This window comes from Henckelia pumila, chromosome 1 (genome assembly GCF_033568475.1).
Source record: "Henckelia pumila isolate YLH828 chromosome 1, ASM3356847v2, whole genome shotgun sequence".
NCBI classification, from domain to species: domain Eukaryota; kingdom Viridiplantae; phylum Streptophyta; class Magnoliopsida; order Lamiales; family Gesneriaceae; genus Henckelia; species Henckelia pumila.
This window is the reverse complement of record NC_133120.1, coordinates 9,930,335-9,956,411: the sequence shown is the minus strand read 5'-3', so window position 1 is coordinate 9,956,411 and position 26,077 is coordinate 9,930,335. Positions and strand designations below refer to the sequence as shown.

General features: G+C 43.3%; 16 non-coding genes and 7 pseudogenes across 16 annotated transcripts; all 23 read right to left on the bottom strand.

Annotated features, from left to right (window-relative positions):
- Positions 1 to 401: 401 nt before the first annotated feature.
- On the bottom strand, positions 402 to 520 carry LOC140876547 (5S ribosomal RNA). Its single transcript, XR_012148852.1, has one exon. It is a non-coding gene; the product is annotated as a 5S ribosomal RNA (ribosomal RNA).
- A 405-nt stretch (positions 521 to 925) lies between these two features.
- On the bottom strand, positions 926 to 1,044 carry LOC140876601 (5S ribosomal RNA). Its single transcript, XR_012148904.1, has one exon. It is a non-coding gene; the product is annotated as a 5S ribosomal RNA (ribosomal RNA).
- A 401-nt stretch (positions 1,045 to 1,445) lies between these two features.
- LOC140876691 (5S ribosomal RNA) lies at positions 1,446 to 1,564 on the bottom strand (annotated as a pseudogene).
- Positions 1,565 to 1,965: 401 nt separating this feature from the next.
- LOC140876647 (5S ribosomal RNA) lies at positions 1,966 to 2,083 on the bottom strand (annotated as a pseudogene).
- A 406-nt stretch (positions 2,084 to 2,489) lies between these two features.
- Positions 2,490 to 2,608, bottom strand: LOC140876582 (5S ribosomal RNA). Its single transcript, XR_012148886.1, has one exon. It is a non-coding gene; the product is annotated as a 5S ribosomal RNA (ribosomal RNA).
- A 402-nt stretch (positions 2,609 to 3,010) lies between these two features.
- LOC140876683 (5S ribosomal RNA) lies at positions 3,011 to 3,129 on the bottom strand (annotated as a pseudogene).
- Positions 3,130 to 13,113: 9,984 nt separating this feature from the next.
- On the bottom strand, positions 13,114 to 13,232 carry LOC140876597 (5S ribosomal RNA). Its single transcript, XR_012148900.1, has one exon. It is a non-coding gene; the product is annotated as a 5S ribosomal RNA (ribosomal RNA).
- Positions 13,233 to 13,632: 400 nt separating this feature from the next.
- On the bottom strand, positions 13,633 to 13,751 carry LOC140876644 (5S ribosomal RNA; annotated as a pseudogene).
- A 397-nt stretch (positions 13,752 to 14,148) lies between these two features.
- LOC140876706 (5S ribosomal RNA) lies at positions 14,149 to 14,267 on the bottom strand. The gene has a single exon (XR_012148944.1). It is a non-coding gene; the product is annotated as a 5S ribosomal RNA (ribosomal RNA).
- A 405-nt stretch (positions 14,268 to 14,672) lies between these two features.
- Positions 14,673 to 14,791, bottom strand: LOC140876632 (5S ribosomal RNA). The gene has a single exon (XR_012148928.1). It is a non-coding gene; the product is annotated as a 5S ribosomal RNA (ribosomal RNA).
- Positions 14,792 to 18,600: 3,809 nt separating this feature from the next.
- Positions 18,601 to 18,719, bottom strand: LOC140876642 (5S ribosomal RNA; annotated as a pseudogene).
- Positions 18,720 to 19,586: 867 nt separating this feature from the next.
- LOC140876628 (5S ribosomal RNA) lies at positions 19,587 to 19,704 on the bottom strand (annotated as a pseudogene).
- A 403-nt stretch (positions 19,705 to 20,107) lies between these two features.
- On the bottom strand, positions 20,108 to 20,226 carry LOC140876701 (5S ribosomal RNA). The gene has a single exon (XR_012148940.1). It is a non-coding gene; the product is annotated as a 5S ribosomal RNA (ribosomal RNA).
- A 403-nt stretch (positions 20,227 to 20,629) lies between these two features.
- Positions 20,630 to 20,748, bottom strand: LOC140876594 (5S ribosomal RNA). Its single transcript, XR_012148897.1, has one exon. It is a non-coding gene; the product is annotated as a 5S ribosomal RNA (ribosomal RNA).
- Positions 20,749 to 21,145: 397 nt separating this feature from the next.
- Positions 21,146 to 21,263, bottom strand: LOC140876569 (5S ribosomal RNA). Its single transcript, XR_012148873.1, has one exon. It is a non-coding gene; the product is annotated as a 5S ribosomal RNA (ribosomal RNA).
- Positions 21,264 to 21,665: 402 nt separating this feature from the next.
- Positions 21,666 to 21,784, bottom strand: LOC140876573 (5S ribosomal RNA). The gene has a single exon (XR_012148877.1). It is a non-coding gene; the product is annotated as a 5S ribosomal RNA (ribosomal RNA).
- Positions 21,785 to 22,181: 397 nt separating this feature from the next.
- LOC140876593 (5S ribosomal RNA) lies at positions 22,182 to 22,300 on the bottom strand. Its single transcript, XR_012148896.1, has one exon. It is a non-coding gene; the product is annotated as a 5S ribosomal RNA (ribosomal RNA).
- An 872-nt stretch (positions 22,301 to 23,172) lies between these two features.
- On the bottom strand, positions 23,173 to 23,291 carry LOC140876574 (5S ribosomal RNA). Its single transcript, XR_012148878.1, has one exon. It is a non-coding gene; the product is annotated as a 5S ribosomal RNA (ribosomal RNA).
- Positions 23,292 to 23,689: 398 nt separating this feature from the next.
- On the bottom strand, positions 23,690 to 23,810 carry LOC140876567 (5S ribosomal RNA). The gene has a single exon (XR_012148871.1). It is a non-coding gene; the product is annotated as a 5S ribosomal RNA (ribosomal RNA).
- A 399-nt stretch (positions 23,811 to 24,209) lies between these two features.
- LOC140876589 (5S ribosomal RNA) lies at positions 24,210 to 24,327 on the bottom strand. Its single transcript, XR_012148892.1, has one exon. It is a non-coding gene; the product is annotated as a 5S ribosomal RNA (ribosomal RNA).
- Positions 24,328 to 24,730: 403 nt separating this feature from the next.
- LOC140876667 (5S ribosomal RNA) lies at positions 24,731 to 24,849 on the bottom strand. Its single transcript, XR_012148931.1, has one exon. It is a non-coding gene; the product is annotated as a 5S ribosomal RNA (ribosomal RNA).
- A 400-nt stretch (positions 24,850 to 25,249) lies between these two features.
- Positions 25,250 to 25,367, bottom strand: LOC140876634 (5S ribosomal RNA; annotated as a pseudogene).
- A 402-nt stretch (positions 25,368 to 25,769) lies between these two features.
- On the bottom strand, positions 25,770 to 25,888 carry LOC140876608 (5S ribosomal RNA). The gene has a single exon (XR_012148910.1). It is a non-coding gene; the product is annotated as a 5S ribosomal RNA (ribosomal RNA).
- Between the last annotated feature and the right edge of the window lie 189 nt (positions 25,889 to 26,077).

Here is a 26,077-nt window from a genome sequence, read left to right as displayed (position 1 = left end):
AAAGTGAATGAATTCTTTATTGTTTTGTCTCTCAAATTGCGGATTGGATGAACAGGTGCTGCACTTTCAAACGGACATAACTTTAGGCCGGCTGAGAGTTACGGGAGCTTCAGCCTGCTCACGCGAAGCTCGCATCGATACCTACAACCCGCATCTCGGTCTAAAAGATGGAGACGCTTAAATTCCAACCCGGAGATGGACTTTCGGGGAGTTTTTCCCGTAGGGCACGTTGGGACCCACCAAAGCGGCCCGCGTCACCCAGATCGCCTTTTCACGTCGTGTGATTCAGTCTATTGCATCTTTTTTATTCGTGGATTGGACTAAAAGAGTTGGGAATAGGACAACGAGGAATCAAAAGAACAAGAAGTACGAGTAAGAAAAAAAAAGAAATTAATGAAAAAAGGGTGCAACACGAGGACTTCCCAGGTGGTCATCCATTCTAGTACTGTTCTCGCCCAAGCACGCTTAACTTCGGAGTTTAGATGAGATCCGGTGCAGTAGTGTTGGTATGATCGCACCCAACAGTGGATGAATTCTTTATTGTTTTGTCTCTCGAATTGTAGATCGGATAAACAGGCCCTGCACTTTCAAACGAACATAACTTTCGGCTGACTGAGAGTTACGGGAGCTTCAGCCTGCAAAAGCGAAGCTCATCTCGATACCTACAGCGCGCATCTCGGTCAAAAAAGACGAAGGCGCTCAAATTCCAACCCAAAGATGGACTTTCGAGGCATTTTCCCGTAGGGCACGTAGGGACCGACCGAAGCGGCCCGTGTCACCCAGATCGCACGTTCACTTCTTGTAATTTAGTCTATTGCTTCATTTCTATCTGCGGATTGTAGTGAAAGAGTCTGGAATAGGACAGCGATGAATCGAAAGAACAAGAAGTACGAGTAAGCAAAAAAAAAAAGAATTTAAAGAATAAGGGGTGCAACACGAGGACTTTCCAAGGGGTCACCCATCCTAGTACTACTCTCACCCAAGCACGCTTAAATTTGGTGTTCTGATAGGATCCGGTGCATTAGTGCTGGTATGATCGCACCCAACAGTGAATGAATTCTTTATTGTTTTGTCTCTCGAATTGCGGATCGGAGGAACAGGCGCTGCACTTTCAAACGGACATAACTTTCGGCCGGCTGAGAGTTACTGGGAACTTTATCCTACTCACGCGAAGCTTGTCTCGATACCTACAGCGCCCATCTTGGTCTAAGAGACGGAGACTCTCAAATTCCAACCCGGAGATGGACTTTCGGGGCGTTTTTCACGTAGGCAACTTTGGGACCTTTCAAAGCGGCCCGCGTCACCCAGATCGCACATTCACGTCGTGTGATTAAGTCTATTGCATCTTTTCTATCCGCGGATTGGAGTGAAAGAGTCGGGAATATGTCAACGAGGAATCAGAATAACAAGAATTACGAGTAAGAAAAAAAGAAATTAATGAAAAAGTGGTACAACACGAGGACATACCAGGGGATCACCCATCCTAGTAATGCTCTTGCCTAAGAACGCTTAAATTCGGAGTTCTGATGGGATCCGGTGCATTAGTGCTGGTATGATCACACCCAAAAGTGAATGAATCTTTATTGTTTTGTCTCTCAAATTGCCGATCGGATGAACAGGCGCTGCACTTTCAAACGGACATAACTTTCGGCCGGCTGAGAGTTACGGGAGCTTCCGCCTGCTCACGCGAAGCTCACCTCGATACCTACAGCCCGCATCTCGGTCTTAAAGACGGAGACGCTCAAATTCCAACCCGAAGATGGACTTTCGGGGAGTTTTTCCCGTAAGGCACGTTGGGACCCACCAAAGCGGCCCGCGTCACCCAGATCGCCTATTCACGTCGTGTGATTCAGTCTATTGCATCATTTTTATTCGTGGATTGGACAAAAAGGGTCGGGAATAGGACAACGAGGAATCGAAAGAACAAGAAGTAAGAGTAAGAAAAAAAAATAAATTAATGAAAAAAGGGTGCAACACGAGGACTTCCCAGGTGGTCACCTGTCCTAGTACTGCTCTTGCCAAGCACGCTTAACTTCGGAGTTCAGATGAGATCCGTTGCATTAGTGTTGGTATGATCGCACCCAATAGTGAATGAATTCTATATTGTTTTGTCTCTCGAATTGCGGATCGGATAAACAGGCGCTGCACTTTCAAACGAACATAACTTTCGGCCGATTGAGAATTACGGGAGCTTCAGCCTTCAAACGCGAAGCTCGTCTTGATACCTACAGCGCGCATCTCGGTCGAAAAAGACGAAGACGCTCAAATTCCAACCCGAATATGGACTTTCGGGGCATTTTTCCCGTAGGGCATGTAGGGACGCACCGAAGCGGCCCGCGTCACCCAGATCGCACGTTCACATCTTGTGATATAGTCTATTGCATCATTTCAATCCGCGGATTGGACTGAAAGAGTCTGGAATAGGACAGCGATGAATCGTAAGAACAAGAAGTATGATTAAGCAAAAAAAAAAAGAAATTAAAGAATAAGGGGTGCAACACGAGGACTTTCCAGGGGGTCACCGATCCTACTACTGCTCTCGCCCAAGCACTCTTAACTTCGGAGTTCTGGTAGGATCTGGTGCATTAGTGCTGGTATGATCGCACCCAACAGTGAATGAATTCTTTATTGTTTTGTCTCTCGAATTGCGGATCGGAGGAACAGGCGCTGCAACTTCAAACGAACATAACTTTAGGCCGGATGAGAGTTACGCGAGCTTCAGCCTTCTCACGCGAAGCTTGTATCGATACCTACAACGCACATTTCAGCCTAAGAGACGGAGACGCTCAAATTTCAACCCGTAGATGGTCTTTCGGGGCATTTTTCCCATAGGGAACGTAGGGATCCACCGAAGCGGCCAACGTCAACCAGATCACACATTCACGTCGTGTGATTCAGTCTATTGCATCTTTTCTATCCGCGGATTGGACTGAAATAGTCGGAAATAGGACAGCGAGGAATCGGAATAACAAGAAGTACGAGTAAGAAAAAAAAAGAAATTAATGAAAAATAGGTGCAACACGAGGACTTACCAGGGGGTCACCCATCCTAGTTTTGCTCTTACCCAAGCACACATAACTTTGGAGTTCTGATGGGATCCGGTGCATTAGTGCTGGTATGATCGCCCCCGAAAGTGAATGAATTCTTTAATGTTTTGTCTTTTGAATTACACTTTCAAACGGACATAACTTTCGGTCGGCTGAGAGTTATGGGAGCTTCAGCCTGCTCAGGCGAAGCTCGTCTCGATACCTACAGCGCGCATCTCGGTCAAAAAGACGAAGACGCTCTAATTCCAACCCGGAGATGTACTTTTGGGGCGTTTTCCTCGTAGGGCACATTGGTACCCACCAAAGTGTTGCGTAACTGGCGTTCAGATCAATTACGATTGATACCCGGTGCAGCGGAAGTTTAAAATTTTTAGTATGGAACAATTCCATAGTGTGGGTATCAACCATACGATTAAATTATTTGTGTGTGTAAAATTAAATAACTATTATTAAATTTTACCTTCAATCTCGAAGCGAGATTATTGGACACCACACAGATTTCTCTGCGCTTCTTGTATCTCCCTGGAACTGATGAACAAGCTTTCCTTCAATCAGGTCCACGAATGGAGGTTTAATCCCTCTGATAGATTGCACTAGAAAATCTATCAGAAGTTTTCTGCGAAGAGAATAACGAATTTGATTCGCTAATCCTGTCTGCAATTCAAATTCACAGACCGGAAAATCTCTGACAGAGAGAGGGAGGGGCGGCCGAATTTCTAGAGAGAGCTAGGGGTTTTTTTCGAAAACTATCTCTCAAAATTATGACCAACTGTGTGTAATTTCTGTACTGCAATAACTTATTTATAATGCAGGCCACTAACACCTTAGGGCCCATTAGTCATAAGTTGAGGCCGACAAGCAAAGCCCGCATGTTCAGAAATTAATATAAAATTCATCGTGACTCCGATTGATAAACCGATTTTACCAATGTGCACAGAAACCATTTCTGCACATTTTAAAGTCAAGATAAATTTCCTGAATCCGAATTCAGTGGTTTCCAAAAATGTACATCCCTATGTCATTTTAGGAAATCCTACTCCCTTACTCTTATTTAAGAAGTCCAACTTCTTTATTCATTAAATTTAACTCTTTAAATTTAACTATCTCAACGGGGATTAAAATTCCATTACACTGTGTGACCCTCAATGGTTCAGGGATACAGCTAGCCGTGGGCTCACAACTCCTTGTGACTCGGAACAACGATTTCCGACTTGCCCAACGAATCATGGTAAAGCGCCTAGCAACATCGCCCCATGATTCCCTAGGTATCACTGATAGTGCCTACAAGAACGAGTAGATTTTGGTTAGCGTACAGTACGGTCCCTTCATCCATATATCCCGATCGAATCAACAACCATTGGTATATCGAGAGTCGCTCAAGATTCGATAACTATGCAATACATCTTAAAGATCAAATTAGTGACATCGCATGTGCTACTAAGAAACCATTTCTTAAATCACATCAAGTACTCTGGCCAGAGATTCGTCACACTAATATCTCCTCAGATCGCATAGGATATCCACACTCGCAAGTATGTGGTGAATCCTTGACAACAATGCATCGACTCCTATATGTGTTGTAACTGTACCCAATCCCGACACCTGATGACCCCCATAGTGTCGGTAAACGAGTCAAAGCACAGTACTAGCATATAGAGTCTCCATGATGTTTCAAGTAGTAAGGACTAATGGTGTACAACCAAAACCGCGGACTTTATCCACTCGATAAGTGATAACCACTTGGAAAGTCCGGATAGGGTAGTTCGATTATTCATCCTATGAATATCCATTTGCATGCTTCGAACATCTCCATGTTCCCTACCAATGAAACGTGGTACTCTGCATCGCAAAGCTAGTCTCAAACTCGAGCGATCCTTATCCTTATTATCGGACGGCTCAATCGACTAGGAACAGTTTAGAATATACAGTGACTATAAGATGTATTTCATGATAGACATCCCCATGTTCTACCACATCTTACATACACTATAGTATATTCAAGGTCTTTATCAAAACAACAATAGTATATCATAATATAACAATATGAAGAAAGATAAAGTCATTGCCATTAATAAAAGTGTAAATTACATTAAACAAAAGATCGTTTGTACAAAGAGTCATCAAAGCCCATAGCCACAAGTTGGCTCACTGGGCACCCACTCTTTCAATCTCCCACTTGCCCTATAGCCAACTAGTCATACTACGTAGACCCATTGCTTCGCGATGTTTGTCAAACAATGGTCCTGGTAAGGGCTTAGTAAGCGGATCAGCGATATTGTCTGCAGAGGCCACTCGTTCGACAGTGATGTCTCCTCTTTCCACAATCTCCCGGATGATGTGGTATTTCCTCAGTACGTGTTTGGATCTTTGATGAGACCTTGGTTCCTTTGCTTGAGCAACGGCACCCGTGTTGTCACAGTACACCGGGACTGGACCAACAAATTCAGGAATGACGCCCAACTCTTGGACGAACTTCCTCATCCAAACGGCCTCTTTAGCAGCAGCTGATGCTGCAATGTATTCAGCCTCAGTGGTGGAATCCGCTGTGGTGTCCTGCTTGGAACTCTTCCAAGAGACAGCACCGCCATTGAGCATGAACACAAATCCAGAGGTTGACTTCGAGTCATCCACGTCACTTTGGAAGCTAGAGTCGGTATAGCCTTCCAATTTCAGATCTCGTCCTCCATATACCATGAACATATTCTTAGTCCTTCGTAAGTACTTAAGAATGTCCTTCACGGCTTTCCAATGCATTTGACCAGGATTAGCCTGATATCTGCTCGTGACACTCAGAGCAAATGCTACATCCGGTCTGGTAGATATCATCCCATACATGATACTACCTATAGCTGACGCATATGGTACATGTGTCATATTCTCTATCTCTGCATCAGTCTTGGGACACATAGACTTGGATAAAGAAACTCCATGACACATGGGTAGATGTCCTCTCTTGGACCCATCCATTGAAAACCGTTTCAATATGGTGTCGATGTAGGTTGATTGAGTGAGTCCTATCATTCTCTTAGATCTATCTCTATAGATCTGTATCCCAAGAATGTAGGATGCCTCACCCAAATCCTTCATCGAGAATCTACCTGATAACCATATCTTTGTTGACTGCAACATCCCTACATCATTCCCAATGAGTAGGATGTCATCAACATAAAGTACTAAGAATGTCACAGCATCCTTAACTACTTTCTTGTACACGCACGGTTCATCCGGGTTCTTGATGAAACCAAAATCTTTTATTGTTTCATCAAATTTCTGGTTCCAACTTCTTGATGCTTGTTTTAGACCATAAATTGATCTCTGAAGCTTGCATACCTTATGCTCGCTTCCCATGGATGTGAACCCCTCCGGCTGCTTCATATAGATTTCTTCCTTAATGTCTCCATTAAGAAAAGCAGTCTTCACATCCATTTGCCATATCTCATAGTCATACCATGCAGCTATGGCAATAAGGATTCTTATGGACTTGAACATTGCAACTGGTGAAAAGGTTTCATCATAGTCAACTCCTTGTCTTTGAGTGTAACCTTTCGCCACCAATCGCGCCTTGTAGGTCAATACCTTACCATCAGGCCAAAGCTTTCTCTTGTAGATCCATTTACACCCTATTGGAACAATTCCATCAGGAGGATCTACTAAAGACCAAACTTGGTTTGTATGCATTGAATCCAATTCAGACTGCATAGCTTCAAGCCATAAATTTGAATCCGCATCAGAAATTGCTTCCTTGAAGTTTCTTGGATCACATCCAATGTCGGGTTCATCTTGATCCCCTTCAAGAAGAAGACCATATCGAACAGGAGGTCTAGAAGTCCTCTCGGATCTTCTAGGTTCAGGCGTGTCCAGTAATGGTTCTTGAGGCGTAGGATCGTTATTTTGTATTTCGGGTTCTTCTCGAACTTCTTCGAGTTCCATCATCTCGCCTTTCTTATCCAATAAGAACTCCTTCTCCAAGAAGGTGGCATTCCTAGAAACAAACACCTTTGTTTCAGCAGGATAATAGAAATAATATCCGATTGAATTCTTCGGATACCCTACAAAATAACATAAGCTGGATCGACTATCCAACTTATCTCCCACTGTCTGCTTCACGTAAGCAGGACATCCCCAAATCCTTAAGTACGAATACTTAGGAGCTTTGCCATTCCATAACTCGTATGGTGTTTTGTCCACTGCTTTTGTGTGGACGTTGTTCAACAACAATACCGCCGTTTCAAGCGCATAGCCCCAAAACGAAGGTGGAAGCTCAGTGAAGCTCATCATGGATCGAACCATGTCCAACAAAGTTCGATTACGACGCTCCGATACACCATTAAGCTGTGGTGTCATAGGAGGAGTCCACTGAGAGAGAATCCCATTCTCTTTTAGATAGTCCAAAAAATCGGTACTTAAGTATTCTCCACCTCGATCCGATCGAAGTGCTTTAATACTTTTACCTAGCTTATTTTCTACTTCAGCCTTGAATTCTTTGAACTTTTCAAATGCTTCATACTTATATTTCATTAAATATAAATACCCATACCTTGAATAATCATCAGTAAAGGTAATGAAGTAGGTGTGGCCATGTTGAGTCCCAACTCTAAATGGACCACAAACATCTGTATGGATCAAATCCAACAGATTTTGACTACGCTCAGGTTTCCCCTTAAAAGGAGATTTAGTCATTTTCCCTTTTAGGCAGGATTCACAAGTAGGTAGAGAGTTAATATCAGACATATCAAACATGCCCTCTCCCACTAGCTTGTTCATCCTCCTTGAGGAAATATGACCTAGTCTAGCGTGCCAAAGGTTTGCCGGGTTTTGACTATCGATTTTCCTTTTGTTTGTTGTCGCCGGTTTATCAACATAATTTATTGGAACGTCTTTTAGTTTTAAGTTGTATAGATCGTTTTCAAGTTGTCCATTTCCAATCAAACATTCATTCTTGTAAATATTGCAAATCCCATTCACAAAATTGCAAGAATAACCATCTCTATCTAGCATAGAAACAGAAATAATGTTTTTAATTAAATCCGGAACAAATAAAACATCTCTTAAAAATAACTTAAAACCGTTCTGCAAAATTAAACAAACATCTCCAATGGCTGTAGCTTCAACTCTGGAACCATTCCCGAGCCTCAGCTGGGTCTCACCCATTCTAAGCCTGCGACTTCTTGTCATCACCTGCAAATCATTGCAAATGTGAGATCAACATCCGGTATCCAATACCCAAGAAGTAGTATTAAGTGAAATGTTTATTTCAATATAGAACATACCCTTTGCAGTTCCCAACTGCTCTAGATATTCCTTGCAGTTGCGCTTCCAATGACCGGGCTTCTTGCAGTAATGGCAAACATCCTTGGATTTTCCATTGTTTGAAGCCTTTGTCTTGTGCTTCTTCTCGGGTTCGACTTTCTTGGGTGGGGCAGAACGTTTCTTACCCTTCATACTTGGCCCCTTCTTAGCAGAAGATGAGGAGCCCACCAAGAAAGCTGGTTTATCCTTCTTTAGTGTGGATTCATATGTCACAAGCATATTGACCATCTCTTCAAGGGTGGCCTCTATCTTGTTCATATTAAAATTTACCACAAATCCGTCAAACGAAGAAGGAAGAGACAGAAGCAGTAAATCCACGTTGAGTTCATGCTCCAACACCAAATCAAGAGTTGCTAACTTCTGTATGAGCCAAATCACTCGTACCCCATGATCACGGACCGAAGTCCCTTCACGCATGCGACACGTCATTAGCTCCTTAACAGTAGCGAACCTTTCAGCCCTCGATTGAGCCCCAAAAAGTTCCTTGAGTTGAGCGTGAATGTCAGCAGCATTCACGGTGTCCTCAAATCGCCTCTGGAGTTCATCAGACATCGAGGCTTGCATATAGCATTTGGTCTTGATGTCATGGACCCACCATGCATCAAGTTTGGCCAATTCCTCCGGACTTACGTCAGCTGGTGCTTCCTTCGGAGGTGATTTCTCTAACACGTAGAGCATCTTCTCCGAAGTCAAGACAATCTTCAACTTCCGGAACCATTCCGTATAGTTTGCGCCAGTCAACTTGTTTTGTTCGAGGATCGAGAATAATGGATTACGCGAATTCATTGTATGAAATACTGAAAAGAAAAACAGACATATATCAATGATTGTTTAAGCAATTTACTAAGACATAAAATAGGCGAATTTAATTTTATGAATCTCACTCCCACTATTTTAACGATTTCACTACCCTCTAGTGAAAATGAGAAACTTTTTCCTTAGTGAGAACATGGAGTCCAATTGACAAACTTATGGTCCCGAATAATATCAGCCAACCATAATTCTCAAAAGGTAGAGCCCAATTGCTTCCAAAGCAACCCCCATGTATTTACCTCATGTCCAATAAGGGCCCAATAATATGACGCCGTTTATAGTGACATGTCAAGATGACCCATCAATATTAAGTTGTGATGGACGGTCGCCATGTGGATCCCCCAATAATATGAGCCGATCCCATGGGAGTTCCACCCAACTTACAACATGTGTCGATCCAATGTACAGCTTTCCGACGGACGGGCCCCCCCAATAATATGAGCCGGACCGTATCCGCGGGTAGCATCACATACATTGACCGTTGATGGAAGGTAGGAACATTTAAACAAATTCAAATTTACTTTATTTATCTTGATATCAATTTTAAATCTTATTTAAAATGAGGGATTTTTAATTATGAAAATTTGTCTCCTCATTTTTCAATTTATTGTATGCTTGCCGGAATCATACAATTATGTCTAAAACATGCATACAATCATAATATCATATATTATATATAGGATGATCGATTCCATTTCTAATTGACTCGTGGTTGCCAATCACGAGTCTTAGTCCAATCCTAGGTAATATGCAGTATGCAATGCAATCCTATTACATTAGCTTCCAATTTACATTTCTTCGTCTTTATTGTCTGCTGGGCCCACCATCTTCAAATCTTGATCTCCCACTAAATCTAATGTATTTACAATAAATAGCAATGACAAGTAGGGGATACATTTTAGGGGTGGGAACGGGCCATAAACCAAGCCCACTTTTATTACATATGACATTCATATTGGGCCATAAACCAGGCCCATTAATAAAACCAACAACAATAAAACAAATGTAAATTCCTAACATACACCTACAAAATTGGTCATGGCAATCGATCATCCTTATCCAATAACATTTAATTCAAAATTAATTTATTGGATATCATGCATATGGCAATTTAAATTTAAACAGGATAAAATCATATTTTATATATAAAATCATATTTTGCATATAAAATCATATTTTACCTTTTATTAAATAAAATCATATTTTATCTACAGAATCTAATTTTATAGATAAAATCATATTTTACTTAATATATACATAAGATCAAATCTTATCATCAATTGTACCAAAAATAATTGATTTCAAAATTCAATTTAAGGATAAAATATTAAAATTTTCCAAAAATTCAAATTTATCCAAAAATCAATTTTAAAATTTTCGGACTCGAACAATTCGATCCGATGCCTCGTGAACCAATCAAAAACAATTTTTGACCGGACCAAAAATAAAATTTTAACACATTAAAATTAATTTAAATAAAAAAATAATTTTTCCCGCGGGCCGCCCGGGACACTCCCGGGCCGGCCCGCACCCGTGGGCGCGGGCGCGGGCTGGGGCAGCCCGGCTGCCCCTTTAGGGCAGCGACAATCGCTGCCCTGGCGGCGCCTGGCGCCGCCCCTGGGCGGCGCCGTGCGCCGCCCTGGGCTGCGCTCTGCGCTGCGCTGAGCGCCGCCCATGGGCGACGACGTGTGCCGCCGTGGGCGGCGCTGTGCGCCCCCTTTGGGCGGCGCCGTGCGCCGCCCGGGGCAGCGACCGTCGCTGCCCCACCGGGCAGCGATCCAATCGCTGCCCGGGTTTTGCCCGAAAAAAAAATTTTTTTTTATTTAAAATATTTATTTTGTTTTAAAAAACCAAGACTCAAAAATTTTTGTACAATCGATTAATTTAATCGTTTGATCTCAGCAACCTGGCTTTGATACCACTGTTGCGTAACTGGCGTTCAGATCAATCACGATTGATACCCGGTGCAGCGGAAGTTTAAAATTTTTAGTATGGAACAATTCCATAGTGTGGGTATCAACCATACGATTAAATTATTTGTGTGTGTAAAATTAAATAACTATTATTAAATTTTACCTTCAATCTCGAAGCGAGATTATTGGACACCACACAGATTTCTCTGCGCTTCTTTTATCTCCCTGGAACTGATGAACAAGCTTTCCTTCAATCAGGTCCACGAATGGAGGTTTAATCCCTCTGATAGATTGCACTAGAAAATCTATCAGAAGTTTTCTGCGAAGAGAATAACGAATTTGATTCGCTAATCCTGTCTGCAATTCAAAATCACAGACCGGAAAATCTCTGACAGAGAGAGGGAGGGGCGGCCGAATTTCTAGAGAGAGCTAGGGGTTTTTTTCGAAAACTGTCTCTCAAAATTATGACCAACTGTGTGTAATTTCTGTACTGCAATAACTTATTTATAATGCAGGCCACTAACACCTTAGGGCCCATTAGTCATAAGTTGAGGCCCGACAAGCAAAGCCCGCATGTTCAGAAATTAATATAAAATTCATCGTGACTCCGATTGATAAACCGATTTTACCAATGTGCACAGAAACCATTTCTGCACATTTTAAAGTCAAGATAAATTTTCCTGAATCCGAATTCAGTGGTTTCCAAAAATGTACATCCCTATGTCATTTTAGGAAATCCTACTCCCTTACTCTTATTTAAGAAGTCCAACTTCTTTATTCATTAAATTTAACTCTTTAAATTTAACTATCTCAACGGGGATTAAAACTCCATTACACTGTGTGACCCTCAATGGTTCAGGGATACAGCTAGCCGTGGGCTCACAACTCCTTGTGACTCGGAACAACGATTTCCGACTTGCCCAACGAATCATGGTAAAGCGCCTAGCAACATCGCCCCATGATTCCCTAGGTATCACTGATAGTGCCTACAAGAACGAGTAGATTTTGGTTAGCGTACAGTACGGTCCCTTCATCCATATATCCCGATCGAATCAACAACCATTGGTATATCGAGAGTCGCTCAAGATTCGATAACTATGCAATACATCTTGAAGATCAAATTAGTGACATCGCATGTGCTACTAAGAAACCATTTCTTAAATCACATCAAGTACTCTGGCCAGAGATTCGTCACACTAATATCTCCTCAGATCGCATAGGATATCCACACTCGCAAGTATGTGGTGAATCCTTGACAACAATGCATCGACTCCTATATGTGTTGTAACTGTACCCAATCCCGACACCTGATGACCCCCATAGAGTCGGTAAACGAGTCAAAGCACAGTACTAGCATATAGAGTCTCCATGATGTTTCAAGTAGTAAGGACTAATGGTGTACAACCAAAACCGCGGACTTTATCCACTCGATAAGTGATAACCACTTGGAAAGTCCGGATAGGGTAGTTCGATTATTCATCCTATGAATATCCATTTGCATGCTTCGAACATCTCCATGTTCCCTACCAATGAAACGTGGTACTCCGCATCGCAAAGCTAGTCTCAAACTCGAGCGATCCTTATCCTTATTATCGGACGGCTCAATCGACTAGGAACAGTTTAGAATATGCAGTGACTATAAGATGTATTTCATGATAGACATCCCCATGTTCTACCACATCTTACATACACTATAGTATATTCAAGGTCTTTATCAAAACAACAATAGTATATCATAATATAACAATATGAAGAAAGATAAAGTCATTGCCATTAATAAAAGTGTAAATTACATTAAACAAAAGATCGTTTGTACAAAGAGTCATCAAAGCCCATAGCCACAAGTTGGCTCACTGGGCACCCACTCTTTCACAAAGCAGCCCGCGTCACCCAGATCGCACGTTAACGTCGTGTGATTCAGTCTATTGCATCTTTTCTATCCGCAAATTGGACTGAAAGAGTCGAAAATAGGACAGCGAGGAATCGGAATAACAAAAAGTACAAGTAAAAAAAAAAGAATTAATGAAAAAGGGGTGTAACACGTGGACTTACAAGGGGGTCACCCATCCTAGTACTGCTCTCATCCAAGCACGCTTAACTTTGGAGTTCTGATGGGATCCGGTGCATTAGTGCTAGTATGATCGCACCCGAAAGTGAATGAATTCTTTATTGTTTTGTCTCTCGAATTGCGGATCGGAGGATTAGGCGCTGCACTTTCAAACAGACATAACTTTCGGCCGGCTCAGAGTTACGGGAGCTTCATCCTGCTCATGCGAAGCTTGTCTCGATACCTACAGCGCGCATCTTGGTCTAAGAGACGGAGACTCTCAAATTCCAACACAGAGATGGACTTTAGGGGCGTTTTTCATGTAGGGAACGTTGGGACACATCAAAGCGGCTTGCATTTCCCAGATCGCACGTTCACGTCGTGTGATTAAGTCTATTGCATCTTTTATATCTATGGATTGGAGTGAAAGAGTCGGGAATAGGTCAACGAGGAAACGGAATAACAAGAATTACGAGTAAAAAAAAAAGATATTACTGAAAAAGGGGTATAACACGAGGACTTACCACTGAGTCACCCATCCTAGTACTGCTCTCGCCTAAGCACGCTTAACTTCGGAGTTCTAATAGGATCCGGTGCATTAGTGCTGGTATAATCGCACCCAAAAGTGAATGAATTCTTTATTATTTTGTCTCTCAAATTGCGGATTGGATGAACAAGCGCTGCACTTTCAAACGGACATAAATTTCGGCCGGCTGAGAGTTAAGGGAGGTTCAGCATGCTCACGCGAAGCTTGTCTCGATACCTACCACGCGCATCTAGGTCTAAACGACGGAGACGCCCAAATTCCAACCCAGAGATGGACTTTCGGGGCATTTTCCCGTAGGGCACGTTGGGATCCATCGAAGCGGACCACGTCACCCAGATCGCCTGTTCACGTCGTGTGATTCAGTCTATTGCATCTTTTCTATTCGCAGATTGGACTAAAAGAGTCGAAAATAGGACAACGAGGAATCGAAAGAACAAGAAGTACGAATAAGAAAAAAAAATTAATAAAAAAAGGGTGCAAAACAAGGACTTCCCAGTTGGTCACCCATCCTAGTACTGCTCTTGCCCAAGCACTCTTAACTTCGGAGTTCAGATGGGATCCGGTGCATTAGTGCTGGTATGATCGCACCTAACAATGAATGAATACTTTATTGTTTTGTCTCTCAAATTGCGGATCGGATGAACCGGCGCTGCACTTTCAAACGAACATAACTTTTGGCCGATTGAGAGTTACGGGAGTTTCAGCCTGCAAATGCGAAGCTCGTCTCGATACCTACAGTGCGCATCTCGGTCGAAAAAACGAAGACGCTCAAATTCCAACCCAAAGATGGATTTTCGGGGAGTTTTTCCCGTAGGGCACGTAGGGACCCACCGAAGCGGCCCGCGTCACCTAGATCGCATGTTCACATTTTGTGATTTAGTCTATTGCATCATTTCTATCCGTGAATTGGACTGAAAGAGTCTGGGATAGGACATCGATGAATCGAAAGAACAAGAAGTACGAGTAAGCAAAAAAAAAAAGAAATTAAAGAATTAGGGGTGCAACACGAGGACTTCCCAGGGGGTCACCCATCCTAGTACTGCTCTCGCCCAAGCACGCTTAACTTCAAAGTTCTGATAGAATCCGGTGCATTAGTGCTGGTATGATCGCACCCAACAGTTAATGAATTTTTTATTGTTTTGTCTCTCAAATTGCGGATCGGAGGAACAGGCGCTGCACTTTCAAACGGACATAACTTTAGGCCGGAAAAGAGTTACGGGAGCTTCAGTGTAACGCCCCAAATTTATCTTAATTGACTTTAATTGAGGTAATCGGAGATTACAGAGTTCAAGAGCCGCTTGATTTTGATCAGGGTCCTTTTTACAAATATCGGATTTTTTAGGGACTAAAACGCAATTTGGACTTTAATAGATATTTGTAGCTTGTTTTGGCTTCTCCTTCACTCCATCCTCTTCCCCTTTAGCCGTCTCCTCCATTGAAGGCGCCCAAACCATTTTCCAAGCTTTGTGATTTCAGTTTTCGGTCGATCCGTCCGTTAGAATTTATTTCTGAAGGCAGATTAGCGATCGCGGCTGCGAGAGCTTCGTTCTATAGTAAGTTCTTCTTCGATCAGCTAGACTTATATTTTCGGATGTCGTTAGAATCGATTGAGTTTTGGTTATGTTGTTCTTGAGAGAGTTCTTATTGTTTATTCTCAGTCGGTTTGAAAATTGAGCGTCGTTCGAATTTGTTATGAATTTTCTTGTGATTTTCGAGAATTGGAGTTTTGAGATTTGTTTGTTTTGAGTTGTTTTTGATGATTTGGTACTGATTGGAGTTGGTATCGATATTATAATGTTGTATGCATTTCCGGTTTGATCAGAATATAGCCGTTATGCCGCCGGTTTGAGTTGAGGGCTATAGTGGGGTTGAGTTGATTGAGCCATTTTTAGTCATGTTTGAATGTCGATAGTGATCTCGGGCCTTTATTACTTATTTTGCAGATTCGTTTGAAGGCCGTTGAGTTTCGAGGTTGCAGGAGTTGTATCGTTTTAGAGATTATAGCCGGTATAGTATCGATTCTCTTATTATCGACTAGGAAGTTTGATTGAATCTTGAATGAGTTTATTGTTGTTGTTTCCAGGTTGGAGCATCGACGTTTGAAAGAGGTATAAGACGACTTAGACTGGAACGAAACGAGTGACTCGAATCCGACGTGATTTGAGTGTTCCGAAGAAATCACATACTTGCATGTTAATTGAATTACTTGAATTTATTGAATGAGTTATGATTTGCATTGCATTCATTTTGAGCCAAATCATTGATTTCAGCGGGCAGGACGACCCTTTTATGTTAGACGTTTTGGGAGCTATAATCGAGTGTACTAGGTCGTAGCCATTTTGCCTAGTGCTAGCATACTCATTATAGTTGCTCAAAGTCTAGAGAAGTGGGATACGTGGCACCACCTCGATTGAGAGAGTTTTGTACTTATCCTGGAGGTACAAGGTTCGAGTCCTGGGGAGGGCATGAAACTTCCCACCAAGGGGAAGAATTGGAACCAAAGATGATTCGGATTTTGACTGAGCAGAGGAAGATTATTCTGACGAGAATGAGTCGACTTTTGATTGACGGACTTGAAGGAGTAATTAGAGAGACAAAGTTCGTGTTGGAACCGTGTTTGATTTTGAGGACGAATGTTTTCTTAGAGGGGGAGAATTGTAATGCCCCAAATTTATCTTAATTGACTTTAATTGAGGTAATCGGAGATTACAGAGTTCAAGAGCCGACTTGATTTTGATCAGGGTCCTTTTTGCAAATTTTGGATTTTTCAGGGACTAAAACGCAATTTTGGACTTTAATAGATATTTATAGCTTGTTTTGGATTCTCTTTTACTCCATCCTCTTCCCCTTTAGCCGTCTCCTCCATTTAAGGAGCCCAAACCATTTCTAAGCTTTGTGATTTCAGTTTCCGGTCGATCCGTCCGTTAGAATTTATTTCTGAAGGCTGATTAGCGATCATGGCTGCTAGAGCTTCGTTCTATAATAAGTTCTTCGATCAGCTAGACTTATATTTTTGAATGTCGTTAGAATCGATTGAGTTTCGGTTATGTTGTTCTTGACAGAGTTCTTATTGTTTATTCTCAGTCGGTTTGGAAATAGAGCGCCGTTCGGATTTGTTATGAATTTTCTTGTGATTTTTGAGAATTGGAGTTTTGAGATTTGTTTGTTTTGAGTTGTTTTTGATGATTTGGTATTGATTGGAGTTGGTATCGATATTATACTGCTGTCTGCATTTCCGATTTGATCAGAATATAGCCGTTATGCCGCCGTTTTGAGTTGAGGGCTATAGTTGGGTTGAGTTGATTGAGCCATTTTCATTCATGTTTGATTGTCGATAGTGATCTTGGGTCTTTAATACTTATTTTGCAGATTCGTTTGAAGGCCGTTGAGTTGCGAGGTTGCAGGAGTTGTATCGTTTTAGAAATTGTAGCCGGTATAGTATCGATTCTCTTATTATCGACTAGGAAGTTTGATTGAATCTTGAATGAGTTTATTGTTGTTGTTTCCAGATTGGAGCATCGACATTTGAAAGAGGTTAAGACGACTTAGACTGGAATGGAACGAGTTACTCGAATCCGACGTGATTCGAGTGTTCCGAAGAAATCACATACTTGAATGTTAATTTAATTACTTGAATTTATTGAATGAGTTATGATTTGCATTGAATTCATCTTGAGCCAAATCATTGATTTCAGCGGGCAGGACGACCCTTTTATGTTAGAATTTTTGGGAGCTATAATCGAGTGGCCTAGGTCGTAGCCGTTTCGCCTAGTGCTAGTATACTCATTATAGTTGCTCAAAGTCTAGAGGAGTGGGATACATGGCACCATCTCTATTGGGAGAGTCGGTGGGTTGTTTTACGTGATCTCGTCCTCGGGATCCCAAAAGCAGAGCAACAATTTCGTGATTATCCGGACTTTATAATCCAAGTGTTTTAAAGTCATGCATTCATTCTGATTTCTCTTGGAATTTCATGGTTGATATTTGAATATATGGAAATGGATGTATTTCATTTTGAGATGCTTATTTGATATACATGTTCTGTCTCTTTTACTGGGAAATGTATTCTCACCGGATTATCCGGCTGTTGTCTTGTATTTTTATGTGTGCTCGGCAACAGGTGGGGTAGGACCGAGTCAGAGATCGCATGGCTAGGTGGTCGAGTTGATAGAGTGAGGCCTTGGTGTTTTAGAAGTCGACTATGTAGTCGAACTTAGATTGGATTCGTACTCGTTATGCTTTGTATTGAATAAGCTAGACTGACGCATGTTCTACTAGTTTGAGATTGTATAACCCTAGAACTATCTTGTATTGAAGCTTGTATGATGTTTGGATGAATTATGTATTGGTTTATGCATAATTTAGATTGAGTTTGTACAAGTTTTCTGTTGTATTTTTAGTTCAAAACTGTCACCGATCGATCGGTAAGATGTGACCGATCGAGCGATTGAGTTTTAGCCAAGTTTCTGTTTTTGTGAAAACTTGCCCAATCGATCGGTAAGATCTTACCGATCGAGCGGAGCACTATTCACGAAAAAAAAATAAATTTTTTTGCTTTATCTCTTGGACCTTTTTATGATTATAGATAGGATTAATTCTTGATTAGATGATTAGAATCGAGGTCTTACATTCAGACTGCTCACGCGAAGCTCATCTCGATACCTACAACGCGCATATCAGCCTAAGAGACGAAGACGCTCAAATTCCAACCCATAGATGGTCTTTCGGGGCGTTTTTCCTGTAGGGCACGTTGGGATCCACCATAGCGGCCCATGTCACCCAGATCGCATGTTCACGTCATGTGATACAGTCTATTGCATCTTTTCTATCAGCGGATTGTACTGAAAGAGTCGAAAATAGGATATCGAGGAATCGGAATAACAAGAAGTATGAGTAATAAAAAAAAAAGAAATTAATGAAAAAGGGGTGAAACACGGAGACTTACCATGGGGTCAACCATCCAAGTACTGCTCTCACCGAAGCACGCTTAACTTCGGAGTTCTGATGGGATCCGGTGCATTAGTGCAGGTATGATCGCACCCGAAAGTGAATGAATTCTTTCTTGTTTTGTCTCTCGAATTGCGGATCAAAGAAACAGGCGCTGCACTTTCAAATGGACATAACTCTTGGCCGGCTGAGAGTTACGGGAGCTTCAGCCTGCTCACGCGAAACTTTTCTCGATACCTACAACGCGTATCTCGGTCTAAAAGATGGAGATGCTCAAATTCCAACCCGGAGATGGACTTTTGGGGCGTTTTCCTCGTAGGGCACGTTGGTACCCACCAAAGCAGCCCGCGTCACACAGATCACACGTTCACGTCGTGTGATTCAGTCTATTGCATCTTTTCTATCCGCGGATTGGACTGAAAGAGTCGGAAATAGGACAGTGAGGAATCGGAATAACAAGAAGTACTAGTATGTCAACCATCCAAGTACTGCTCTCACCCAAGCACGCTTAACTTCGGAGTTCTGATGGGATACGGTGCATTAGTGCTGGCATGATAGCACACGAAAGTGAATGAATTCTTTATTGTTTTGTCTCTCGAATTGCGGATCGGAGGAACCGGCGCTGCACTTTCAAACAGACATAACTTTCGGCCGGCTGAGAGTTAAGGGAGCTTCATCCTGCTCACGCGAAGCTTGTCTTGATACCTACAGCGCGCATCTTCGTCTAAGAGACGAAGACTCTCAAATTCCAACACGGAGATGGACTTTCGGGGCATTTTTCACGTAGGGAATGTTGGGACCCATCAAAGCAGCCTGCGTCACCCAGATAACACGTTCACGTCGTGTGATTAAGTCTATTGCATCGTTTCTATTCGCGGATTGGAGTGAAAGAGTCGGGAATAGGTCAACGAGGAATCGGAATAACAAGAATTACGAGTAAAAAAAAAGAAATTAATAAAAAAGGGGTAAAACACGAGGACTTACCAGGGGTCACCCATCTTAGTACTGCTCTCGCCTAAGCACGCTTAACTTCGGAGTTCTGATGGGATCCGGTGCATTTGTGCTGGCATGATCGCACCCAAAAGTCAATGAATTCTTTATTGTTTTGTCTCTCAAATTGCGGATCGGATGAACAGGCGCTGCACTTTCAAACGGACATAACTTTCGGCCGGCTGAAAGTTACGGGAGCTTCAGCCTGCTCACGCGAAGCTCGTCTCGATACCTACAGTGCGCATCTCGGTCTAAAAGACGGAGACGCTCAAATTCCAACCCGGAGATGGACTTTTGGGGCGTTTTTCCCCTAGGGCACGTTGGGACCCACCGAAGCGGCCCTTGTCACCCACATCGCCTGTTCACGTCGTGTGATTCAGTCTATTGCATCTTTTCTATTCGCGGATTGGACTAAAAGAGTCGGGAATAGGATAGAGAGGAATCGAAAGAACAAGAAGTACGAGTAAGAAAAAAAAAAGAAATTAATAAAAAAGGGGTGCAACACAAGGACTTCCCAGGTGGTCACCCATTCTAGTACTGCTCTCGCCCAAGCATGCTTAACTTCGGACTTCTGATGGGATCCGGTGCATTAGTGCTGGTATGATCGCACGCAATAGTGAATGAATTTTTTATTGTTTTGTCTCTCGAATTGCGGATAGGATAATAGGTGCTGCACTTTCAAACGAACATAACGTTCGGCCGACTGAGAGTTACGGGAGCTGCAGCCTGCAAACACAAAGCTCGTCTCGAAACCTACAATGCACATTTCAGTCAAAACAGACGAAGACGCTAAAATTCCAACCCAAAGATGAATTTTTGGGGCGTTTTTCCCATAGGGCACGTAGGGACCCACCAAAGTGGCCCGCGTCACCTAGATCGCACGTTCACATCTTGTGATTAGTCTATTGCATCATTTCTATCCGCGGATTGGACTGAAAGAGTCTGGAATAGGACAGCGAGGAATCGAAAGAACAAGAAGTACGAGTAAGCAAAAAAAAAGAAATTAAAGAATAAGGGGGTGCAACACGAGGACTTTCCAGGGGGTCACCCATCCTAGTACTCCTCTCGCCCAAGCACGTTTAACTTCGGAGTTCTGATAAGTTCCGGTGCATTAGTGCTAGTATGATCGCATTCAACAGTGAATGAATTCTTTATTGTTTTGTCTCTCGTATTGCGGATCGCAGGAATAGGCGCTGCACTTTCAAACGGACATAACTTTAGGCCGGATGAGAGTTACTGGAGCTTCAGCCTGCTCATGCGAAGCTCGTCTCGATACCTACAGCGCGCATATCCGCCTAAGAGACAGAGACGCTCAAATTCCAACCTATAGATGGTCTTTCGGGGCGTTTTTCTCGTAGGGCACGTTGGGATCCACCGAAGCGGCCCACGTCACCCAGATCGCACGTTCACGTCGTGTGTTTAAGTCTATTGCATCTTTTCTATCCGCGGATTGGACTGAAAGAGTCGGGAATAGGACAACGAGGAATCGAAAAAACAAGAAGTACGAGTAAGAAAAAAAAATTATGAAAAAGGGGTGCAACACAAGGACTACCCGGGGGTAACCCATCCTAGTACTGCTCTCGCCCAAGCACGCTTAACTCCAGAGTTCTGACGGGATCCGGTGCATTAGTGCTGGTATGATTGCACCCAACAGTGAATAAATTCTTTATTGTTTTGTCTCTCAAATTGCGGATCAGATGAATAGGCGCTGCACTTTCAAACGAACATAACTTTTGGTCGGCTGAGAGTTACGAAAGTTTCATCCTGCGAACGCGAAGATCGTCTCGAGACCTACTACGCGCTGCTCGGCCTAAAAGACGGAGACGCTCAAATTCCAACCCGTAGATGGAATTTCGGGGCGTTTTTCCCGTAGGGCAAGTTGGGTCCCACCGAAGCGGCCCGCATCACCCAGATCGCACGTTCACGTCATGTGATTCAGTCTATTGCATCTTTTCTATCCGCTGATTGGACTGAAAAATTCGGGAATAGGACAGCGAGGAATCGAAAGAACAAGAAGTACGAGTAAGAAAAAAAAAGAAATTAATGAAAAAGAGGTGCAACACGAGGACTTACCAGGGGGTCACCCATCCTAGTACTGATCTCGCCCAAGCACGCTTAACTTCGGAGTTCTGATGAGATCCGTTGCATTAGTGCTGGTAGGATCGCAGCCAACAATGAATGAATTATTTATTGTTTTGTCTCTCAAATTGCGGATCGGAGGAACAGGCGATGAACTCTCAAACGAACATAACTTTTGGCCGACTGAGAGTTACGGGAGCTTCAGGCTACTCACGCGAAGCTCGCCTTGATACCTACAGCGTGCATCTCGGTCTAAGAGATGGACACGCTCAAATTCCAACCTGTTGATGGATTTTTGGAGCTTTTTTCCCGTAGGGCATGTTGGGACCCACGGAAGCGGCCCACGTCACCCAGATCGCACGTTCACATTGTGTGATTCAGTCTATTGCATCTTTTCTATCCGCAGTTTGGACTGAAAGACTCGAGAATAGGACAACGAGGAATCGAATATACAAGAAGTACGAGTAAGAAAAAAAAATAATGAAAAAGGGGTGCAACACGAGTAATTCCCAGGGGGTCACCCATCCTAGTATTGCTCTCGCCCAAGCACGCTTAAATACGATGTTCTGACGGGATCCGGTGCATTAGTGCTGGTATGATCGCACCCAATAGTGAATGAATTCTCTATTGTTTTGTCTCTCGAATTGCGGATCGGATGAGCAGGCGCTGCACTTACTAATGAACATAACTTTCGGTCGGCTGAGAGTTACGAGAGTTTTAGCCTTCGAATACGAAGCTCGTCTCAAGATCTACTGCGCGCAGCTCGGCCTAAAAGAGGGAGAAGCACAAATTCCAACTCGGAGATGGACTTTCGGGACGTTTTTCCCGTAGGGAAAGTTGGGACCCACCGAAGCGGCCCGCGTCACCCAGATCGCACGTTCACGTCGTGTGTTTCAATCTGTTGCATCTTTTCTATCCATGGATAGGACTGAAAGAGTTGGGAATAGGACAACGAGGAATCAAAAGAACAAGAAGTACGAGTAAGAAAAAAAAGAAATTAGTATTGCTCTCGCCCAACCACGCTTAACTTCGGAGTTCTGATGGGATCCGGTGCATTATTGCTGTTATGATTGCACCAAACAGTGAATGAATTCTTTATTGTTTTGTCTCTCAAATTGCGAATTGGATGAAGAGGCGCTGCACTTTCAAATGAACATAACTTTCGGTCGGTTGAGAGTTACGGGAGCTTCAACCTGCGAACGCGAAGCTCGTCACGATACCTACCGCACGAATCTCGGTCTAAAAGACGGAGACGCTCAAATTCCAACCCGGAGATGGACTTTTGGGGCGTTTTTCCTGTAGGGCACGTTGGGACCCACCAAAGCGGCTCGCGTCACACAAATCGCACGTTCACGTCGTGTGATTCAGTATATCGCATCATTTATATTCGTGGATTGGACTTAAAAAGTCAGGAATAAGACAGTGAGGAATCGAAAGAACAAGAAGTACGAGTAAACAAAAAAAGAAATTAAAGAAAAAGGGGTGCAACACGAGGACTTCACATGGGGTCACCCATCCTAGTACTTATTTCGCCCAAGAACGCTGAAATTCGGAGTTCTGATGGGATCCGGTGCATTAGTGCTGGTATGATCGCACCCACTAGTGAATGAGTTCTTTATTGTTTTGTCTCTCGAATTGCGGATCGGAGGAACAGGCGCTGCACTTTCAAAAAAACATAACTTTAGGACAGATGAGAGTTACGGGAGCTTCAGCCTGCTCACGCGAAGCTCGTTTCGATACCTACAGCGCGCATATCGGTCTAAGAGACGGAGACGCTCAAATTCTAACCCTTAGCTGGTATTTCGGGGAGTTTTTCCCGTAGGGCACGTTGGGATCCACCGAAGCGGCCCGCGTCACCTAGATCGCACATTCACGTCGTGTAATTCAGTCTTTTGCATCTTTTCTATCCGCGGATTGGACTGAAAGAGTCGGTAATAGGACAACGAGGAATCGAAAGAACAAGAAGTACGAGTAAGAAAAAAAAATTAATGAAAAAGGGGTGCAACACAAGGAAAATTCCCAGGGGGTCACCCATCCTAGTACTTCTCTCGCCCAAGAACACTTAACTTCAAAGTTCTGATGGGATCCGGTGCATTACTTCTGGTATGATCGCACCCAACAGTGAATGAATTCTTTATTGTTTTGTCTCTCGAATTGCGGATCGGATGAACAGGCGCTGCACTTTCAAACGAACATAACTTTCGGTCGGCTGAGAGTTACGAGAGTTTCAGCCTGCGAACGCGAAGCTATTCTAAAGACCTACCGCGCGCAACTCGGCCTAAAAGACGAAGACGCACAAATTCCAACCCGGAGATGGAATTTTGGGGCAATTTTCCCGTGGGGCACGTTGGGACCAACCGAAGCGGCCCCCGTCACCCAGATCGCCCATTCACGTCGTGTGATTCAGCCTATTGCATCATTTCCATCCGCGGATTGGACTAAAAAAGTCGATAATAGGACAACGAGGAATCTAAAGAACAAGAAGTACGAGTAAGAAAAAAAAAATTAATGAAAAAAGGGTGCAACACGAGGACTTCCCAGGGGGTTACCCATCCAGTACTGCTCTCGCCCAAGCACGTTTAACTTAGGAGTTCTAATGGGATCCGTTGCATTAGTGCTGGTATGATCGCATCCAACAGTGAATGAATTCTTTATTGTTTTGTCTATCGAATTGCAAATCGGAGGAACAGAAACTACACTTTCAAACGAACATAACTTTCGGCCAATTGAGAGTTACGGGAGCTTCAGCCTACTCACGCGAAGCTTGTCTCGATACCTACAGCGCGCATCTCGGTCTAAGAGACGGAGACACTTAAATTCCAACCCGTAGTTGGATTTTTGGAGCGTTTTTCCCGTAGGGCACGTTGGGACCCACCGAAGCGGCCCGCGTCACCCAGATCGCACGTTCACGTCGTGTGATTCAGTCTATTGCATCTTTTCTATCTGCGAATTGGACTGAAAGAGTCGGGAATAGGACAACGAGGAATCGAAAGAACAAGAAGTACGAGTAAGAAAAAAAAAAGAAATTAATGAAAAAAGGGTGCAACACGAGGACTTCCCAGGTAGTCACCCATCCTAGTACTGCTCTCGCCCAAGCACGCTTAACTTCGGTGTTCAGATGGGATCCGGTGCATTAGTGCTGTTATGATCGCACCCAATTGTGAATTAATTCTTTATTGTTTTGTCTCTCGAATTGCGGATCGTATGAACTAGCGCTGCACTTTCAAACGAACATAACTTTTGGCTGCCTGAGAGTAACGGGAGCTTCAGCCTGCAAACGTGAAGCTCGTATCGATACCTACAGTGCGCATCTCGGTCGTAAAAGACGTAGACGCTCAAATTCCTACCTAAAGATGGACTTTCGGGGCGTTTTACTTGTAGGTCACGTTGGGACCCACCAAAGCGACCCCCATCACCCAGATCGCACATTCACGTTTTGTGATTCAGTCTACTGCATCTTTTCTATCCGCGGATTGGACTGAAAGAGTCGGGAATAGGACAGCGAGGAATCGAAAGAACAAGAAGTACGAGTAAGAAAAAAAAATTTAATAAAAAAGGGGTGCAACACGAGGACATCCCATGGGTCACCCATCCTAATACTGTTTTCGCCCAAGCACGCTTGACTTCGAAGTTCTGATGGGATCCGTTGCATTAGTGCTGGTATGATCGCACCCAATAGTGAATGAATTTTTTATTGTTTTGTCTCTCAAATTGCGGATCGGAGGAACAGGCGCTGCACTTTCAAACGAACATAACTTTCGGCCGGCTGTGATTTACGGGAGCTTCAGCCTGCTCACGCGAAGCTCGTCTCGATACTTACAGCGCGCATCTCGGTCTAAGAGACGGAGACGCTAAAATTCCAACCCGTAGATGGATTTTTGGAGCGTTTTTCCCATAGGGCACATTGGGAACCACCAAAGAGGCCCGCGTCACACAGATCGCACGTTCACGTTGTGTGATTCAGTCTATTGCATCTTTTCTATCCGCGAATTTGACTGAAAGATTCGGGAATAGGATAGCGAGGAATCTAAAAAACAAGAAGTACGAGTAAGAAAAAAAAAGAAATTAATGAAAAAGGGGTGCAATACGAGGACATACCAAGGGGTCACCCATCCTAGTACTGCTCTCGCCCAATCATGCTTAACTTCGGAGTTCTGATGGGATCCGTTGCATTAGTGCTGGTATGATCGCACCCAACAGTGAATTAATTCTTTATTGTTTTGTCTCTCGAATTGCGGATCGGATGAACAGGCGCTGCACTTTCAAACGAACATAACTTTCGACCGGCTGAGAGTTATGGAAGCTTCAGCCTGCGAACACGAAGCTCTTCTCGATATCTACAATGCGCATCTCGATCGAAAAAGTTGGAGATGCTCAAATTCCA